Source organism: Montipora foliosa, chromosome 5 (assembly GCF_036669935.1).
Source record: "Montipora foliosa isolate CH-2021 chromosome 5, ASM3666993v2, whole genome shotgun sequence".
NCBI lineage: Eukaryota > Metazoa > Cnidaria > Anthozoa > Scleractinia > Acroporidae > Montipora > Montipora foliosa.
In genome coordinates this window covers 24,059,355-24,069,354 of record NC_090873.1, presented here as the reverse complement: position 1 = coordinate 24,069,354, position 10,000 = coordinate 24,059,355, and the positions used below count along the sequence as shown (strand labels likewise).

The window sequence follows — 10,000 nt, the reverse complement described above, 5'->3', positions numbered from 1 at the left end:
GGAATAAAAACTTAAAAAACATGCGTTAATTTTGAACTAAGAAGTTCGTAGCGTAATAAAAACATTTAAAAGAACCAACCCCATTAAATTTTCGCTACGGCGCTGGCTAAAACTAACCAGTTTCTAAACTTTCAGTGACTACTCGATTTGGGACCTTTTCTAGCCTCCCGGTCCTTTCTCTTTAACATTTCATGACGAATTGGAAATAAATGTGCCATTTCTTGGGAATTTCTGCCCGGCGTTTTTGTCGCCATAAGATCTTAACCAATGCTTGAAGCAATGCGTGACATATTACAGTCGCGTTACCTGCGCAGTAAAAGTTGCGCACAAACAATTAGCGGAACGTCCTTAAAACAGTGCGTGGAGAGCCCAAGAACTCGTGGCGTTCTAAAAATTGAAAGATAAGCGCAAAGTGTGACTCATAGGCTTCGTATGGGAGAGGCAAGCCCCTACTCATAGGCTCCTGTAGCATGTCAATTAGATACTGGAGCTGCATGCAATGTACTCAGCTTGGATGACCTTTCCGCCATTGCACAGGTCGGGGAACCACTTATGAAGAAGTTCTCTTTTAAGCGGAAGTTTTTTGGTACATCAACATTAAAACCCTCCGGTGAAAGTTCCTACTATTCTTGCACAGCGGCGAAAGGCAGACTCTGAAGTTTCAAGTCACTGAACACAAGTGTAAGCCCTTGCTATCAGCCTGGACTTCTGACAAGCAACAACTCATCCAACTCAATATTTCAGTCCCTGAAAGTGCTAGCCAAATGAAAGAGAGTCCAGTTGAAACCTGCGTCTCCAAGGAAGACCTTTCACGCAAATATCGTTAAGTTTTCAATGCCTGAACTAGGGCATATGGGAGAGGCAAAAATTGTGGTTGGTAAGAGTTTTACACCAGTCTAACGTTACCCTCTCCGTGCGCCAGTCATACTACAAAGGGATATAAAGAAGACGATCGTGGAATTAAAAGAAAAAATAAAATTAAGAAAGCACTTGAGCCCTGTGAGTGTATTAGTAGTATAATGGTAGTATGCAAACTTCAGAAGATTCGAATTTGACCTGGTCATTCAGCGTCCCAAGTTCCAAATGCCAACACTAGAAGAACTTTACCTGAGCGCAATAGAGCTAGAATCTTCCGTTCTTTTTTGACGCAAAGACTGGAATTTAATGTCAAGTTAGCCGCGATAAAGAGTGTAGCAAGTTAACAACTTTCTGGAAACCCCTGGAAGATACCGTTTGGCATACGTTTGTCCCCAGAAGTCTTCGTAAGCAGGTGACAAGAGTGCCTTGCAGAATTGCTAGGTGTAAAAGTCATCAGAGATGATATCCTTGTGTTTAGTTATAGTGAAACTGACGAAGAAGCCCCTCTGGATCACGATCAGAATGTTGCTCGTTTACTGGAACGAGCCAAACAAGTCGATAGTCAAGCTGCGGCAAGCAGAAGTTAAATTGATTGGCCATGTTATTTTTACAGATGGACTAAAACCAGATCCAGATAAAGTCATGGCCATCAGGAACATGCCGAAACCTAAATCTGAAGGGCTTACCTGTCTTGGCTTTGTCAACTACCTCTCTAAATTTCTTCCCAAGCTTTCAGTTGTGACATAACCGCTGAGAGAGTTTACAACGAACCAATCCAAGTTCATCTGGGCAAGGCAACATGATGAAGATTTCGCCACCATGCAGCACTTGGTTGTTCTGTATCATTCCACAGTGCTATAGTTTTACGACATACAAGAAGTCACCATTCAGACGGACACTAGTGATAAAGGGCTTGGAGACGTCCTTCTTTAAGGTAGACAGCCAGTATCCTTCGCGTCTAGAACTCTCTCAGACAGACTGCCTGGCGATAGTTTTTGCTTGCAAAAGGTTCAGCCTGTATCTGGCGAGTAGAGAGAATATTTCAGTAGAAACGAACCACAAGCCTTAAGAATCAATATTTAACAAGTCTCTTCCAAGACTACGACGATTTAACCTTTCAGTCAGATACAAACCTGAATCTCAGATGTTCTTGACGGACCATTTGTCTAGAGTAGCGTAGCATGAATCTCCTAAACCAGACTAATCTTTACAAATATTCTCCTTGGAGGTCACTAGAGAGCCTAGGCCCAATGCAAGCCTCGAAGAAGACACCAGAGATACTGGAGCAGTTACAACGTTATAGAGGTCAAGGTGACACTCTTCAAACCTTGTTAAAGACAACAATATTGACGGGATGGCCTATGCAGGAATATCAAGTCCCAATCAACATCCGAGAGTACTGGTCTTATCGTGATGAGCTTACCGTACACGACGGCGTTTTATTTAAAGGCTCAAAAGTAGTCATCTTTCAGATGTTAGACACTGTTTTCTGACAAGGCATGAATGATAAAGTGCGTGACCAAAGGAAACAATGTTGAATCTGCGATGAATATCAATTCAAGAATCAGAAGCTTCCAATGCAACGCCATCACCTTCCTGACCGTCCATGCAGTCGAGTCACTGCCGACCAATTGAAGTGAGACAACTGCAAGAGATCAACTCATGCTCTGTGATTCAATTTTTCAAGCAACAATTCAGCAGATATCGCATTCCTGATACACTAGTAACGGACAATGATTGGGCGGCAATTTACAAGTCACGTGTTTCATCAAGTTTCACGTGACTGGGGATTATTCCATGTATCATCCTCCCAACATCAACACAGGGCAAATGGGAAAGTGGAGTCTGTAGTCAAAGCTTGGGTAGTGTTTTTGGATCAAAGAAACACACCAACCAAGTCGCTTGGAACAAGCCCAACTCAAAGGTTGATGTCTCTCCGCACCAGAACCTTACTACTCACAGCTACATATTTACTGTACCCCAATGTTCCAGAAAATGCTTTTCCCGCGACCTACCAGAAATAGAAATAGAACAAGATGTCAGAGTTACCACTTAGGAGAAAAATCAGACCTGGAAAATGGGTACCTGTTTTGAGAAGTTGTCAAACAGATCCTGTGTGGTGAAAACTAATTCAGACATCCAAATCTTTTGCAGAAACCGTTTTCCAAGTCAGTTGAAGTCACTGAAATTCAGCCATCAAACCATGGCAACAGCGTACAGACAACATTACCAGAACAAAGGCAGCTGCCTGTGCCATCGCCTTCTCAAGATTTCACGAGAACACAAACCAGAGTCATAAGGCAACCTTCTAGGTTCAATGACTATGTTGCGTAGCTCTCAGTTTCAAAAAAAGTGACTGAGACTCCAGTAGATTCCTGTTCAGCAGTTTACAGCGTCATTTACTGTTAAGACAGTTGAAACTTTCCGTTTTGTTTTTCAAATCCTTACTATAGCCTGTTTTCTTTTGTTTTGTTGGCATCTTGATCAGGCTAGTTCAGTTCTTAAAAAAAAAGGAAAAATATTGCAATATATGTGCTTCTGGCATTCTTGTGGATATATGCGTTTCATATCATCATCATATCATATATCTTTATTTACCCTCGGATTTTTAGAGTAGCTTGGTGTAGCTAATATCTCCGAGCATTTACCATCCCAACCATGATACATCACAGAAGACAGACCACAACACCGGGAACTACATGCCCTACTCTTTACGACAAGTGTGCGGGTTCTTTTACGTCCCACAGGATTATGAGCATTGAAGGGTTGTGAGACGGGACCTCTGGCTTATCGTCCTTATCCGATAAGACTAGAGAGTCTAACCATTTGCAGATGTAATTACAAAGGCAGCACTTTCTCCTCACTTATGTAAAGACCCTGAGTGTTGGTACGGCCGGAGTTGAACTCACGACCTCCCGCGTGACAGCCCGTGCCCGTGTTCCTTATATGATTATCAAAGAGATCACTTCGTGTTGACTGGCCTACCGTACGTGTCAAAACAATATCAGACAAAACTGTCGCAGATATTTGGTGCTGTACAGTTGCTTAAGTAATAATCCCCCAAGGTGTCTTTCGGTTTAGAAGAAGTTTCGAAATGACTGCGATATGCAAAGTGCTTCTATTTCTACAGTGCTACGCGCCTTACCGTTGCCACTCGAGAACGTTTTTGATTAAATTTTGACATTTTTTTGACAACTTTTTGTTAACTTCAAAGAGAGCCAACCAATCAGAACATGAGAATTTCCAAGGGCGGAGATGTCAAATTATAAGTCCATTCACTCCCTTGAGAATTTACTGGTCTAAAGATGTGAGAACGAAAATGGCCTTCCAGGTGAAAGTTGAATACGAAGGGAAACGCTTCGCAACTTTTCTCCTGGAAAACGTATCATACGATGGTCTTGTGAGTAGCATAAGAAAGAATTGTTCTTCTTTGGCTCACCTGGACGCAGATAAGATCAGGCTTCGCTTTCGTGACGAGGATGGCGATATGGTAAATGTTTGTGAAGCAGAGCTTTTTGCGTTTTGGGAAGTGCTTCGCACAGTGAAAGAAGTGAAAGACCGCGACTACAAGAAAATATTCATTCAAGCTAACGAAATTGACTCTCCGTGCCCACGCAAAATGAAGCGAGCGGATTTTGGCGTGGAAAATCCAAGTACCGGCGACGAACTCAGTTGTTTAGAACCCAAACAACTGTCATTTCATGCGTCAACTTTTCCGTCAGCAAGTTTCACTGAAGACGCGCGAGAGAGTCCCACATCAGCTAAAAGTTACCAGCAAGGATGTAGCCCGTTAGAATCCGTTTTGCAAGTGCAGATAGTTACTGCAAAGGAAGCACTGCAAAAACTTAATCAGCTAGAGAACGAGTATGTGACACTCTCAAGTCTTCGAGGACGCGTGTGAAATAATTGTCATGCAACTGGCCATACGAAGACAACATGCCGCAGTCCTCCTTGTTCAAATATTGATTCGTGTAAAATAAAAGATAAACACCCTGAGCACAAAATGAAGGTCAACGAGCTTCGATGAGAGATTAAATCACTTGAAAGTCAAGCAGTAGAGAAAGAGGAAAACATCAACAGTTTAGCAAAGCGCACGGGAGCGCGCCAAGACATTCTTTGCAGTGATGCGGCCTAGATTAAAGGCGCAGAACTTGCTCAAATATGGTACCGGGAAACGAATGCAACTGGATCGTGATCTTCTAATTTTACAGAGAGCCTTGAACAATAAGGTTGCAGACTAGCCTGAGAACCAGAACTGGAAACTTCCACTTATCATTGAACAGTTGCAGAACTCTCAATTGAAGGCAATGATGCCGAAATTCTTGTGATTTATTTTGTCACGTTTATACGCCTTTCGTTTTGTTGCAGCAAAAATGTTTATTTTGGCATGTTTATTTCCATAAAAAATAATACGTTTACCTTGGGTTACAGAGAATGCAATTAGTTTGGTTTTGAAGGTTTAATAACTCCAGAAAGTAAGCAATGGGAAAACACACAGACGGTCCGCTATTCCACAAAGGACATGTTCTCGGTAAATTGGTCGTTACTACGTGTAAGCAATTATAACTAGAAAACGTAGCCACAGTGGCGAAAATACGAGAACGAGTTTTCTGAGGATATTTGTAAAATAGCCTCCGCTATTGCGATTTTCGTTTCATGTTCTGCAAATAGTTGATAGCGACGCAAGAAGTCCTTTATTTGACGAATTTGACGAAAGCAGAATTCACAAGTATGGAAATCGGGGGAGTAGGGAGGCTGAAATAATAAAGTTATATCACAGTCAGCAAACCTGTTCCTTAGAATAGGTTCCACATATCGTGCATTGTGAAATGCACAAGTATCCATTATAACGCAGTCGCCGCGTTCAAGAGTTGCGCTCCCATCCTCCCGCTCTAACTGTAGGGCCTCGTCAAAAAATGTTAATAGTTCCATGCCGTTGGAAGGGCCATCTACAATATTAAAAAAAACAACCCCATTTATGGAGTGTAATAAATTTATTGTGTAGTTTGAATTGGATGCGTATCGTTGAACTTCCGGGAACAGCACTGCCATACTTTCTATTTCCTGTTGTTTTTACCACACTAGATTCGTCGAAAAAATGTAACTTTGGTACCTTAAAGTTCGAAATTTCGTTAAGGAAAGCATCCACTGCTTCCGTCGCGCTGGGTGTTGTTGATTCGCGTGGATCAACTGTTATTCTCTTCCTTGTAATTGCATGTTGTGTATGTGAAACTCTGTTTATTTGTGAGACGCTGGGGATTTCTGCTGGGTGAACGACGCCATCAAGAAGTAATCTCTGTCTGATTTCACTTCCATAAATGCTAGGGTTCATGAGTCTACAACATTCAATATACTCAGAAACAGTTTGATCTCCTTTGGGTTTTACGAAATGGCTCCTTTGGGCTCTGAGATCTGTATTCGACTCGTCGTAACGTTTGATGACTTTCCCGACGTAGATATGACTCACACGAGCCTCTCGAGCAATTTGACGTTCACTGAGCCCCTCGTGATGCAGGCCTAATGTTCTGTCCCTGTACATCGTAGGCAAAGAACGACCGTTGTCGTGTATTCCACTGTCGATGTTTTGCCGTGATTGAACATCAGCAAAGTGACAATTTATTGTAAATATACATGTAAACTTCAAAATATATCAAAAAGGGAAGCTTACAAGTATTCCGATGTTCGTTCATTGTCAGTCAACCCCGGATTTTGGTGAGGGAATCGACAAACCGATGTAAAAGATTTGAAATAGCGCTCGGGTTAAACCGGCGGCAAATTGTCGCCGGTAAATGCCTATTACTCCGCCCATTCACCTGCGCATTCTGATTGACCATCTGATATGGAAGTTGTCAAAAAGATGTCAAATTTTAATCAAAAACTTCCTCGAGTGGCAACGGTAAGGCGCGTAGCACCGTAAACTTTAGCAGATATAAATGGTGTCTTAGGGTGATTTTCTTTTGTCAGAACTGGCCGGCCACACCTATCAGTCACTTTCCAAATAAAATGCAACAATTTCAATAAACACTTGAAAGATAATCCCTCGCATTTTTCATGGAAGAGTATACATCATCATCGAAGTGTGTTAATTTGAAGGCGTTCTACATACATACATACATACATACATACATACATACATACATACATACATACATACATACACTTTATTTCCACTCGAATTATCAGAGTAGCTCTATTGAGCTAATATCTTCGAGAAAGAAAAATACAAAAATCAGTTAAATTATAATTAAAACTACTACAATACAATAACTAAAACTGTAACTAAAAGTTCGTCTCCTTTATGGCTTTCTTAAAATCTTTAAATGATGTCATTGTAGAGTTAGCCCTTCCAGATGCCCGGTGTGGCCGGTCAGTTCTGTCAAACGGAAAGCGACCTTAGCAAATGCCTTTTGTCGCCCTCCGTTAGTTTAACTGAAAAAAGTGTTTAGTCCGCCTTTTTGGCTTTTACCATTTGTACGTAGATGTCGACGAGTGTTCAGAGGACAAGAACAACTGTAGCCGTGAAGCAAACTGTACCAACATCGAAGGCTCATATAACTGCACATGCAAAGAGGGATTTTTTGGAGATGGACGAAAATGTACACGTAAGTTTCCAAGTATTTGTTATCATAGGCTCCAGGTAGAGTTTGCTGAAAAAAGGGTCAATGAATACTCGATTTTCTGCAAAAAAAATTCTTTCTTCCGGGGTGTTAATTTGAAAGGGATCTATCATAGCCCGCGAATACAGCCGACTGACAGTCGGCTGTATTCGCGGGCTAGCTCTGTCACGGCAGTCAGTTAATTTTGTGTAGTTTGATCAATCACTTTCCCTTAATCGCTATGGAACTTCACGTATTTAAGCTACACAACTAAAAGCTTCGTTAACAATCAATTGATCAGTATAGTGCAGACTGTTTTTAAACCAGTATACTGCAAGAAATTATTTTAAACTGGTACAACCAACTCATTCAGTGCTAGGAAGGCAGGTTGAACCTATCGGAAGGGAAAAAAACGTCCTTTTAGTCGGTAAGGATTACGTGCACTTACCAAAACGCTCAAAGTGAAATAATTAAAATGGAACAAAGAATTTGCTCAACCTTTCGATGACTAGTTCGGATGCTTTACTAGGAGAGTTCGTCTCCCGCAAAGGAGCACTCAGGTTTTTTTCCGAGTATCCCCGAGTAACCATTGCAAAATATCATCTCGTTATTTCATCTACCGAGGCTAACAATTTCCATCGCAGTCATTAATTTCAGTAGCGAGAATGCACCGTTTCGACATTTTCATATTGAGCTCCTGTTGAGAAGCGTGTACACGATGATTTTTTAGTCCAGCTGTTAAGCCAAAAATCGTTTGCTTTTTGATAAAAGCATGAAACTTAGCAGAATGATGCAATTATAGGTGCTGATCATTTTCTGATATAGGGCCAGCGACGAATCGCCTTTCTAAGAGGATAAATGAGCGTGGCCAAATTCACATAATTCTAGCCAGCATGAAAACGAGGCTGAAATAAAACAATTGTTTTTTCCGGTAAAAATTTTAGTTTTCAAGATAAACAGTCTTTAGTAATGATCAGAGTAATAAAAGCATCTTTATTGCATAACATTTTCAATAATGTATGTCACGTGACTACGAGAAAGAGAGTTTGCACTTTAACACTATATACTAATTCGCGTGACTCCAGCAGTGTTTTTGCAGGTAGAAAGTTTACTTTTTGCAGCAAACTTTCCTTGATAATCAAGAGAGGGTTAAAAAGCATCTTCAATTTTCAAAGTGAATTAATTAAAATAGAACAAAGAATTTGCTCAACCTTTCGATGACTAGTTCGGATGCTTTACCACTGTACTAGGATAGTTCGTCTCCTGAAAAGGAGCACTCAGGTTTTTTCCGAGTATCTTCGAGTCACCATTGCAAAATATCATCTCGTTATTTCCTCTTACCGAGGCTAACAATTTCCATTGCAGTCATTCATTTCAGTAGCAAGAATGCACCGTTTCGACATTTTCATATTGAGCTGCTGTTGAGAAGCGTGTACACGATGATTTTTGAATTGGTTTTACATCGAAGTCAGACTCTCAAGGACTAATAAGTCCTGTATAGTTAATAATTACACTTGGAGTGGACAACGTCTTGATAACGAAAGAAATCATTTTGTGTTTTTTTTTTTTTTTTTTTAATGAACATTTTAAAAAACACACCAGACTGCGAAAATACAGAGAAATACATGTAGTATGTCAATAGCACACTGCTGCTTATGGTTTTCTCCAGTAACAACTTATTTTTACTCCAACATCAGGAACAAAGTCTTGCAAGCACATCCGCGATATGAATGTCTCCAATTGGAAAGAGGACGGGTATTACTGGATCGACCCGGCCAGTGATGGAACATATCTGAAAGTTTTCTGTGATATGACTACTGACGGAGGTAACGGATAAGAAAAATCTTGCTACCATGAACTACACTTTAAGCACAGAACTACCCTACTGCTAAGGAACCGAAACTCTATGCCTTCCCTTACTCTCGCCCAGTCACCAAAGACCCATATATCTAATCAACCCTGCGTTAAGCTAAGGCAACCACCAAAACTGTCAAGTCTCGTTGGATACTTAAGGGAGGTAAGCGTCTACAAGAAGTCAGGCCACATGTAGTATATCTGTTAGCTTCTTTTTTAACTGCTTTAGGTGGTAAAGTAGCTGTTATGATTTTTCCAACTTTTATTTCATTCTATTCCGCAATTCAAATACAAGAAACTTCATGTGTTCTCAAAAAATGTTGGTTAATTACCTTTGCCTGCTCGTGCGCGGTAGATGTTGTTGTTGTTGTCGTGAAACGTATGTGATCAGACACCATATTGCGGGTGTATTTCATAATTAATAAGTGAAGTTAGTGTAGTCCTGAGGTCCTGAGAACTAATTAGGCTGACATTGACTGACATTTTGACAACTTTAGCGGAAGTCATCTTCAGAGTCAAGCAGTTTCTGTTAACGTCAGTAGATGATATATATGTTGTCGGTAAAATCCGTTCTCAGATAACCTAGGTTAAACTGGTGATCCTCGTTTTACATACTATAACTATATTCCTGTGTCTTCACCACTACACTAAAACGACGAACATGCTCAACCCAACACAGTTCTTTTCATTAT

At 40.8% G+C, this 10,000-nt stretch overlaps 2 protein-coding genes across 2 annotated transcripts in view; both read left to right on the top strand.

The window, feature by feature from the left end:
• The window catches only part of LOC138002495 (fibrillin-1-like), a 472,982-nt gene that overhangs the window by 149,901 nt on the left and 313,081 nt on the right, over positions 1-10,000 (top strand). The window lies entirely within an intron of this gene.
• Positions 7,348-10,000, top strand: part of LOC138003773 (uncharacterized) — a 104,825-nt gene continuing 102,172 nt past the window's right edge. Inside the window, exon 1 of the mRNA XM_068850002.1 lies at positions 7,348-7,460. The gene's annotated coding sequence lies outside the window, so the exon portion shown is untranslated. The remainder of the gene's footprint in view (positions 7,461-10,000) is intronic.